The 12,043-nt window shown below is 35.0% G+C and overlaps 1 long non-coding RNA gene and 1 pseudogene across 1 annotated transcript; both read left to right on the forward strand.

Annotated features, from left to right (window-relative positions):
- Nucleotides 1-2,750: 2,750 nt before the first annotated feature.
- On the forward strand, nt 2,751-3,936 carry LOC148569806 (uncharacterized; annotated as a pseudogene).
- A 3,996-nt stretch (nt 3,937-7,932) lies between these two features.
- LOC110269939 (uncharacterized) lies at nt 7,933-9,094 on the forward strand. Its single transcript, XR_015907140.1, has 3 exons — nt 7,933-8,057; nt 8,171-8,729; nt 8,866-9,094. It is a non-coding gene; the product is annotated as an uncharacterized LOC110269939 (long non-coding RNA).
- Nucleotides 9,095-12,043: the final 2,949 nt, after the last annotated feature.

Here is a 12,043-nt window from a genome sequence, read left to right on the forward strand (position 1 = left end):
TGTATCGAGATTCAACCTCGTAAATGATCTGACTGGTCATATGGTCGAGAAATAGCAGACTGTGTCAGAGCAATCTGTGTGTCACAGTAGTAGTTCATCTCTTCTTCCTCATCACCATCATCAGGAATTTCAAGTGGCTCTTTGTCAGCATCGTTTTCGTCATCGAGGTTAACTTCATACTGATTCATCATTGGATCTCTGATAACAGAACCATCATGACTTTCAACACCGTCGTCCATTAAGTCAACATTACGAACTTCAACATTAGACCCCTCCTGACTACCCTCAGGTGGCATATTTAGATCCACCATAATCCTTCTGATAGTTCGTCTAATAGCTCCACTCAACAGACTATCATCGACAGTATTTGCAGATGATCCTCGGCCACCCACTTCAACGAGATATACGAATAGTTCTAACTGATGAATATTTAATCAACGGTTGTGCCACGACCTTATAAGCTATACGTCCTCGTCGTCGCGCAAACGGTACATAATTAAAGAAAATAAAAATATTTTCCACAACCATGGTCTTATAAATATTATAGCAATAGAGACAATACAATTGTAATACACCTTTTATAAAATAAACTGCCATCAATTTCGGTCGGATATCTGTAGTAAATTTTTTCACCCTTTTTGCTTCTTGTTGCCCGATGAAATACAATATCAAATTCTTCAAAGCTGTTAAACTGTTGACTTTCGGTGTCATATAGGTAATTATCGGTTGTCCCGATCTAAAAATGATTGAACCATCTTTGTCATACACTATTTCACCATCGTAATGAATGGATAATAATGGATTCCTTGACATCGTAGAGAAAATGAACAATGAAATTGTGCTGTTCTGATATGCACACCAACATGCATGCTTTTATTTTGAAAACCTATCATAGAGTTGGGGGGTGTGCGGCGAACTTTATATAATTTATATAGAGTTCGAGAGTACGGCGAACTTGCCATAATTACAAAAAGAAAAAAAAAATCGTATTCCTGAAAATAAAGCTAAAATATCTTGTTTAGGAAATTATTAAATTTTTTTTATTTTATTTAATAAAAAATCCCTTCTTTTTCTTATGTTTTTTCAAATAATTTAATTTTTGTATAAGGGTAAAATGGTAAAGTACTAAAAAAATAGTAAAATTTATGTTATTGATAAAAATATTTTTTGAAGATAAAGATAGAGAAACAAATTTTTAATTATTTTAAAATAGTAAAATATAATAAAAATAATTAATAAATATTATATTCTTATAAATAGTTAAAAAAATTGTATTTAGCAAAAGAATTTATGTATTTTATTCAAATTTTTATGGTGATGTTTGAATAACTATTTAAAAGATATACAGAAAAAAAATTAAATTCTATAATTTTTTTTAAATCACTTAGTATAAAATTACCAAACTTTAAAGATAAGAATATTTTATTTTTACTTAAAAAATTACATCAAAATATGATATCAAAATTTTTTAATATATATTATATATAGTTATTTTTTTCATTTTTTAAAATGTTTCATGAGTTTATCTATCATTTGTATCTTTTAAGATTATTTTTGTTAATGTGAATTTTCAAGTATCATTTTAGTAGTTTATTATTTATGTAACATAAAAGAATTTTATATAAGTAGTCATTAATTTATTTTCACATGAAAAATTTTAATTTTAAATTTATTATTTAAAAGTTATCAAAATTTATAAATCTAATTGAATAATTGTACAAAATTATTTATACAGTTAGTATATCAAAATAAAATAGAGAATAAATTAGAAATTGTTATACATATAAATTTTGACAGTAAAAATTAAAAAGACTCAAATTTTCGAAAAATACTTCATGTATACTCAAAATACATAGGATCATAGTTTTTACTCCATATTAAAATTCTTGTAGAACTAATCCGTATTTTATAATAGTGGACTATCCTAAGTTAATATCCTAATTTCCAGTTTCCTGAGCCCACGTATTCCAATCCCGCTCATGTTATCTACGTGAATTCTCTTTTTCAATGCCCGTATTTTATCGGTCTGATTTTATATTAATCCATCTAACCAATTTATCCTTTTGACTGTTGACAATTTTTCTATTTTTGCTGCCGACATTTATTGACGACGTCACTCCATTTCTTAATTTTTGTCCATATTCTTGCTCTCATGGTAGCCATTAGTAAGCACCGAAGAAATTATACAATTTATTTATGAGCAAACTAACAAGCACAGTTAAAATAATATACTAACGTATAATGTATATCGATTAATTAATCCATTAATCTATTAACGTAAATGTATCTGTGTGTATTTGCATAATATATATATATATATATATATATATATATATATATATATATACTATTACATGTCTATTACATATTATATTATTATCTATTACATATATCTTTATATGTTTATAACTTTTTAACTTTATAATTTTATATCTTTATTTATTATCTTTTAATGTATTAATCTGTCTACCCGATACTGTATATATATGTTTTTATGTTTTTATTTTTTTTTCTATTGTTTATTAATCTATTATTTTCTATTGTCTATTAATATATCTATTATCTTTTTATGCATTTGTTTATGTATTTAAGGAGAGCCACACTCACGGTGTAGGAATATCACACCAACTAAAGAAATCATTCTTTCGTTTACAAAGCATTTTCCAACGTTCTTTTATCTACATTGGCTGTTAACCTTTATTGATTTTTCCTCCCTCGTGGCTAGCATAGAACCTCACCACCGATTTGGAATGTCCCGAGCAACAGTCAAAGAGGTTGATCATGACTTCCGCGGTAAACATTACTGGGATGAAGTCAACTTGAACATCTCAGCCCTGCCAACAGACCTGATTTTGCAGATATTTCTTCGTTCCGATGGAAAAACCATAGGAAGAGGGAGGTGTATGTCGCGTGATTGGTACAATAGATTGAACCGGGCGGATAATATGGTGACTCATTTCAAATCGAAGGGGGGGGGAGGCGGCGGTTCTTCATCTGGACAACCCCCTGAAAGAGGCTGACTGTGGGCGACTTTGTATGTTCGTCTTTGAAACTTGTGTTGCCGTTCCGGTTGCTGCTCCTCTTGCCTGGACGTGGTTTTCCATGGTGGGTACAGACACCTGCAAGGTATGTGCAAGATACTCAATAGATGGTCGTTCGAGTTCATTGATCGCTTGGGACTCGTTTGGTTCCTGGAGGTCTGTTATTCCTGATCCGGGGTCTGACGGTTACCACTTCAACCACCGCGATGAATGGTCTGCTTATGCCTTTCTCAGCATGGTGGGTTCTGATGATTATAAGATTCTCAGTCTCACGAAGCGTCACCTGGCAACTGCTGGATACGACATGCATATGTATCTTTCGAGTGCGGGTCAGTAGAGTTTCGCTGCGCGGACCTTGCCAATGATTGATAGAATGAGCAGTGGGTATGCCGTGGCCAACAGCTGTATTTTTTGGGTCAATAGTGAAGGTAGATTTAGTAAGAAACCAGTCTCTGTGGTTCGGTACGCAACGATGGAGTCTGCGTGGGATGCGATAGAAATAGGCGCAGGCGCATGTGTGGATCATCCTACGTTGATTGGCCACCATGATTATGTGGATTTCGTTACCTATGAGCGGTCCACTTTAAGGTTCAGAGTACATGTGATGACCATCAACCTTGGACAAGTTGGCGGAATGGCGTGGGGTCGGCATCTCTTTATTGGCGATCCTAACCTGATCGATACACCATGTGTTAAGTTTGGTTGTGACCTTCTCGGGATCAGCCATGCTATCCGTGATTTCGACGGTCTTGAGTCATCGCTTGTTGCGGTCGCATCGAAGGCCCAGTTCCGCTCTGTTGGTCTGACTGACGGAGTTGTCAGATTCGTTGGACGCGTGAGATGGCCTGGAGTTGTTTCGATCAAGGGGTGCATGGGGTTTTATCTAGAAGTCTGAGGATTTCTGAATAACGTGTTGTTGTTTCTGGTTGTGTTTTGCGCTTTTCTTTGTTAAGATTTATGTACACACTATCTGAACAACTTAGTGATTTGCCATTTGTAATATTTAATTGTGGCCCCCGATTTGATTGCATCCTGTCCCCCGGGGCCGATGAGTTCGCTATGATTTTGATCTCCAACTGCATGTCTTTTGATCTATGAATGTTTAATGTTTTATTTATATTTTATAAATGCCGTTGTATATTACGTCGTTATTAGTTAATGTATTGTGTAGTGTATATTAGTGAGGCCAGATCTGGATTTCATGGTAATGCAAAATGGCTGGTTTGGCCAGGCATCTTGTGTTGCGGTTACCATTTTCCTCTCTTCGCAACTTATCATATTTTAGTCGTAGCTGGGCAATGTTGCTTTGGGCTAGCCTTTTGTTTTGGCCATTTCAATACAAAGATATTAATTGATGCATCATTTTATTTTCAAACATTGCCGGCCTTTTCTCCTGACATGGGCCCAATCTGTTCTCTTTGTAACTGTGGATTGGGTGAGCATTGGCCCACTGTTATGTTGTGACCCTATCCTCCTGCATTCCCCTTCAAACCCTTGAAGCAGTCGTCACTCACTTCACTCAAACAGGCACATCAAGGTGTGTCTGTGATCGTTCTGTCGGTCCTTCTTTTAGCCGTTCTTGTGGATCTTGCTCCTCACCATCGCTGGCACACTTTCTTTTTCATATTACCTCAGTAATTCCTTATTCATCTCTGATTTTGTTTTTTACTTTTTGGTTGTTTATCACAATGATTTCACAAATAAAACCTCCCCACATGGTTATCATGCTATGATCGCTTTGTGTTGTGCCATAATCTGCGTCCGCCAACTTCATGCATGTAAAATTGGTTTGTATCAACTTTTCCAGGACGATCCCATTCGTTGAATCAGGGTAATTTCTTTGACCTCAGGTGTCCACACCCTTGACTTTTGAGCTACCTGTGGTCCGCTGCAGCTCCAGCTTTTGTGCGGCAAGGTACATTTCAGGAATTTCAAGGATATACAGTTTGATGGCAGTGTTTTGTTTGACTTTGGACTCCTCCCTGCACAGGTAATTTGTCATTTGTTCTTTTTTGTTATAATAGTAATAGTAATAGTAATAATATCTTCAAATAATAGTCATCCTCAATCTTGCCATATATTTGTTGTTAATACTATTTATATCCAGAATACATTCTAGTGTATTCTCGAACTATTCCCTGCTAATCTGATTTTGAGTGACTAACTTTCGCTATTAAGGATTACTGATGATCTTTACATTGGTAAACAAGCTTTTAAATTTTATCAAGCCATGCCTTTTAATATCCTGCTATCCCCCCTAATCTAACCTTGGCTACCTAACTTTTGCTATTCAAGTGTAGTGATTATCTTTAATCTGGTAAACAACCGATTAGATGCAATCAAGCAACGCCTTTAATAGTGCACCCCTAATGTTTGTCTGCCAAATTAATTCTTCTGGTATCTAGTGCCATGCCTATCTGTTAGACCAGCATTTATATTGCACATACATATACGCTTTTGAAATCTTCCGCCGTGTTTATTTTTGACTGTAATGTGCCAGTTTCCTTTTTGCTTGGTACTCATGTATCCCTCCAGCTACCGTGTATCCCCCGGACTTGCCGATTCAGCTTTTCTTACCCTCCATTTCATGATTGTTGGTGGATCAATGCAATTAATTTTTTTACCTGTTTTCCATTCTTTCTCATTCGTCTTGTTCAACCCATTTGAGTCTCTGCTGACAAGACATTTTCCTACCTGGAGTAATTGAACTTCAAATTCTATCCTTGCTTCAATATTTACTGTCAATTTCATTTAATGGTACTCTATCTTGTTTCAGTTATACTTAACTTTGGAGTAATTAAACTAAGTCATTATCACTGCTATTATTAGACTTCACCATACTTGTTTGCTGACTGATCTCATCCAATGAGTTGCATTTATTGAGTACCTGTCTATTATTCATTTTCATCGGTCTTTCTTCGAGAGGCGGGAACTTTTTGTTATTCAATTTTTTTCACTTTCGTTCAGGACCACGTATAAGGTGCATCGTATAGTCTCCGTAATTAATTCTGAACCACCTAGATGAATTCTGTTTTGCTTTTCTTATAAATTTGACCTCTCTTTTTTGGGTTATATCATTTTCATTATACTATATATTATATATTATATTATATTTATATATTATATTATATATATTACATTCTCGTCATTACCATGGTTATTAATCGTTGTATTACATGATAAATATTCGAACAGGGTTATCTACTAAGCCGTCTGATCATCACATCAGCTGATATTCTGTGTATTCTGCTTTACGGGGCCCAAATTTTATTAATGACCACCGCTTGGTTCCTTGGACCCTTGAACAGCATCTGCTTAATTTTTTTGCTTGGTCACTAGGTCAAATTCTAAATAACTTTGCATTGTCATTTTATTCGGTTAATAGGTCATACTATCAATTAGTTCAGTTTTTAATTCAAGTTACACAATACACAATTGATAATAATACAAATAATCAGAGTGTTCACATTTCTATTAGTCGCGTCACTTGGGAAGTATTTTTGTTATTACATGTTCAATATTTATTCATGTCAATCCTTTAGGCTATCTAATCCAGTCTCTTCTTTGGTATCCGGGCCAGGGTGGCCCAGATAATATACCTGACCACGGCTTCGGTTTCCTGTATGCTATAACAATAACAATAACTATGACACCATCTGCTCAATTGGTTTCTTCAGTGGTTAGATAATATAATTGTCATTATTATTGTATTATTCAATTATTGTTTTAAAATATTTAATTTTATCTCTCACTTTTTGAACAATTACAAAACATTAATTATTTTTATTAATAATATAACATTGATATCTTTACAGGCACCACTTACTTTTTTATTGTAAATATGTCAATTTAGGTTATCTAAACCAGTGTCTTCTTTGGTATCCGGGCTAGGGTGGCCCAAATAATATACCTCACCACGGCCTCGGTTCCCTGTATGCTATAACAATAAAAATAACAATAATTATGAGCCCATTTCCTCAATTGGTTTCTTCAGTGGTTAGATAATATAATTGTCATTATTATTGTATTCTTCATTTATTGTTTTTTTATTTTTTATTTTATCTCTCTCTTTGATCAATTACATTTACAACAATAATTATTATCATTATTAATAATATAACATTAATATCTTTATAGACACCGCTTACTCTTTATTATAAATAAATATAAATCTAAATCTGTGAATAGGTCATTCGTACACACACACATACACACACACACACACACACACACACACACACACACACACATATAATCTCGGTCTACCCTACATCAGTAACTCAACGCACCACATTCCACACCTTCCCCCACCATTCCCCACCATTTTGCTGTTTCCCCGGACTTTGGTTTTTTATTAGCCATGCGGTCACTATCTGGAATGTTTCAAAAGTTTATTTACGGCCTGGTGGACCATGGGTGAGTGATCAAGATGTATCTTGCTTTCTATTTATGTTTAGACACACATACTTATATGTTCCTTTTGTAGCGTTTTCTGTTGACACACGAACCCAATATGGGAGGTTCTTGCCCGTATATAGCTTTTTATATTGTTGATCTTTTTGTGAAGTATGTGCCTTTGGCCATCTGCTGACTCAAGCAAAAATGGTGATCCCAAGCCTGATTTTTATAGGCTTCTCTTGCTTGCATTGGATCCCGTTTATTCATATATTCTATCTATTTCATATATTCTAATTCTAATATGAAAATAGTCATCTGAAGCCTCATCTTTTATGGCATGCACACCTCCATCCTTTTTTCCTTTTGGCTTAATGGCCGCATGTCATATTTTTCCCAGTTCTTTTAATCCATGTCATACATTTACATTCAAATTTATCTATGTATATAGCACATTATATACAGGATATATATTGTGTCCATATACACAAACTGAAAAGTTTTGGATAATAGAAATATATATTTATTTATATATTTAAATATGGAGATACTGCCAGAAACTGAAGAGGTCTTCATGCACATACGTATACTTAGCTATTTTGATTTCCTTATTATGCCAAGGTATGTATTTGACATCTACAAATACGTATATATATATATATATATATATATATATATATATATATATAAAAGTTTTTTTAAGTTTGTTTCTGCTCTCTCTATATGTTTTTCAGAGACGAGTTCCAGTCCCGGTTCATTTTATCGCGCTTTTCGTCATGAACTCGGTGATTTCATGATGTTTAAGGACAACCATGGGAATGAGTTTCGCGTCATGTTAGACAAGGTTGGTAACAATGCTTTTTTTCTCCGAGGGATTTCGTTCCATGGTTGCCGCGTACAACATAAGGCATGGGGCTTGGTTGCGCGCCTACTATGAAGGTGATGGCACTCTATGCATCTCTATAAGGAACCTTGACGGATCCCGCATTGTGTATCCAAGGCCACATTCTCGAAGCAACTTCACTGCTCCAACACTTAGTAGTGTTAATCCTCACTGTACAGGCGTCCTTTCTCGTGATGTCTTCCACACCGGCGACGTTATACCTCCATTTTCCATAGAATACACTCCTCCCACCTCTCCTGTTCTTAGCAACACCTTCGGCAGTCCACAAAACTCAACCAACAGCCTTTGTTGTCCTGTCTATTTTGCCTCGACTACTTCACAAGCGAGTCTGGTGGGCCAAGTTGACCTCGGTTTGCAGACGCGATCTCTTAGTCCGCCCGTTGCACGAGGTAACGGCCAAAGTTTTTAATATTAACAAATGGTGTTGTGGTTTTCTCTCTCCCACAAATGTTGGTTTTTTTTTTTACTAATGGGTGCAATGGGTAGGTAAGCATTAGAAGTTTCTAATGATGTTTTTAGCTGCAGATGCTGCCAGCTTCTCTGAGTGGATTCGTCGTTAGATTTTTTTTGCGATATTGCCTTGCGACCAAGGATCCTCCTACTCATGCCTAATCCAAGTTTCATGTTTAAATTCAACTCTTCGTTGTTTCTTCATTTGTGTTTTGTCATGTCGTGGATCGTGTTTTGTTTCTTTTCTTTTGTTAATTTATCCCCGGATTTGTGGTCCAGTGCATTTTAAAGCTTTGGAGTTTGAGTCAGGCTTATGGATAACTATGCTGTGTGTTTTATAATTTCTTATATATATATATCCTCCTACTCATGCCTAATCCAAGTTTCATGTTTAAATTCAACTCTTCGCTGTTTCTTCATTTGTGTTTTGTCATGTCATGGATCGTGTTTTGTTTCTTTTCTTTTGGTAATTTATCCCCGGACTTGTGGTCCAGTGCGTTTTAAAGCTTTGGAGTTCGAGTCAGGCTTATGGATAACTATGCTGTGTGTTTTATAATTTCTTATATATTATATATATATATATATATCTTATGTATCTAATATATATTATATTATTTATAATTATCATACAGTGTACTATATAAATTAGTATCGTATTAGTTTCATGCGCCCCAACTTTGCCTCGACCATCTCGATGATGATAATCATAAATTTATATGCGTGGATAAAAATATTAATATACATCATTGTAGAAATATATTTAATCATGTGAATAATGTACGTTCCTGATTTCGTCATATATTCAGCTTACGTCGCTTGAGGATACATTGATTGATATTTATTGATAATTGATATTGATATTGATAATTGATAAATGATCATTTATAATTTATAAGTTAGATTTATTTATAACTTAGATTACAACAAAGCTAATAAATAAAAAAATCAACATATCTACATTCTATACTATTCTATTATTATTATATTATAATATCATAATATATATATATATATATATATATATATATATATATTCATTATTCTTTATAATCATTATATACTTTTTTATAATATACTATTCTATATATATATATATATATATATATATATATATAGAGAGAGAGAGAGGGGGAGAGAGAATAGTATTCTTTATTTTCTATATACTACATATGCGTATACATACTATACTATATACTTTATTCCTAAATAACTATTACTATTACTTTACTATATTACTATTAGTATATATATATATATATATATTTAACACTATGCACTATACATCATTCTAATCTGTTCAACGAGATAAGTCTCAAAGTGGTCCCTAAAGTTATCGTCGAGCCTCATAGTGATCCCTGAAGTTAAAAATTACTCATATTCATCCCTGAAGTTGCACTCCGGAACTCAGACTCGTCCTTCCGGCCAATTTCGTCTAGCTGGCGCAACCGGAAAGCTGACTTGGACTCGTTCGTGACACGCTGTCAGCACAACAGCTAGCTGACATGGCAACGTAAACTGTTTTGACTCAATTTGGTCCCTAAATTGAGGTTAAAAACCCTAACCCCCAATTGACTCTCTTCTCCTTTTTTTTCCATCGTACACTCTCTTCTCCTCTCTTCTCCATCGCACCAGAGATGACTCTCCTCTACAGTGTCTTCTCCATCTTCAAAATCCACACGTTATGGCTAGCACGAGCAACGCAGTTGGGAGCTCCAACAACCCACGATCATTTGGAAGCATCATGAGGAGAATGAGTAGAAACAGAGATGTGCGTCTGCCAGAATGGTGTGGGTGCGGGTCGAGACCAGTGTTGTGATGGTCAGTGATGGATTCTAATACAGGGAGGCCATTTGTGGGTTGCCCAAACTACAATGTAAGTGTTTGATACTGTTGTTTGCTGTAATTCTGGATGTAAAGTTGGTTGATTCACTTTCCTGGGTGCAGACTACAGGTAAGAGGTGGTGTGAGTTGTTTCTGTGGGTGGATAAAATTCTGGAAGAAGATGCAGTAATATGTGATGGTAGAACAAGCTCTTCAAATGACAACAAAGAATGGAGGATGAAGATTAGATTCTGAAGTTAGAGTTCTCAAAATGGGGAGGGGGGATTTTGCTGTTTACATGTATGCTGCTGCTACTGATTACAGTTGTTGTGCTTGTCTTAAGCTTAGATAGGCAACAGAGTCAATTGAATTTTGCAAAAAAAATGTGACATGGGATATGCATATGTTGTTCTGTTTATGTACTTGTACCTGTCCTTTTGGTTGAAAGAAATGCAGATTAAACTGTTTGACATGACTGTGTAAGAATAATTTGGAATTTGAATAAACAAGAGGTTATATGTAAATAATTGTTCTTGCACTACTAATGGATTCATCTAATGGAATTAATCTTAATTGCATATCAGAGACCAAGAAAAAAAAATCTGTCACAACTAAATTCAAGGGAATCATAATCCATATTCATATATTCATAATGCAGAAAACATATTTAAAATAGGCATTACAGAGTCAGGGCAATATTCAACAAGTATATCAAAGTTCTCAACATATTAAGAACACAAGTTTTGAACACTAAAATCCCCAACACTGTGTTCAAAATTCAGAAAGCACGCTGCTTCATCAAAATAGATAAATAAAATAATCTTCTCCTAAACGTAATAATCCTAGTCTTCATCTTTTGTTTTTGGGTGGTCTGAATCCAAGGTTGGAAACAAACTTCATGAAGTTAGCAAGCCTTGTAACGGTCCCCTGTGATGCACCTTGCATAGGATGAGACAGATGATTTGTTGCGGGTTAATTGGTTGCTGATTGGGTGGTTGCTGCTTGATTGTTGCTTCCTGGAGTTGCCTTTTCTTGTTTGGAGGACTTCCTTTTGGGAGGGAGTTTTGGTGGCCTCACAGGAGAAGGCAAAACCTATTCGTGAAGACAGGTAAAATAGTTAGTAAAAGTGCATAAGAACATGCACATAATAAAATGAATGCCATCTAATTTTTTGAACCTATTGAAAGTCATCAGTTTGTGACAAGGGTAGTTGACTGAGTTCAAGCTGAATTTCGGTGGGGGTTGTGGGACAAGGGTGGCTTCACCACCATTAGCAGCAAGGGATTGGGCAGCAGCAGCCTTTGCAGCAACAGCAGCATCCTCATTAGCAGCTCTAGAGTTACATAAGTGACATCAGAATGGTCCCTTCAGTGTTATAAGTGACATCAAAATGGTCCCTATTCTTTACATACAAATCAGTTCATTATATACA

Source organism: Arachis ipaensis, chromosome B3, assembly GCF_059453495.1.
Source record: "Arachis ipaensis isolate K30076 ecotype BB chromosome B3, ASM5945349v1, whole genome shotgun sequence".
In the NCBI taxonomy this organism is placed as follows: Eukaryota; Viridiplantae; Streptophyta; class Magnoliopsida; order Fabales; family Fabaceae; genus Arachis; species Arachis ipaensis.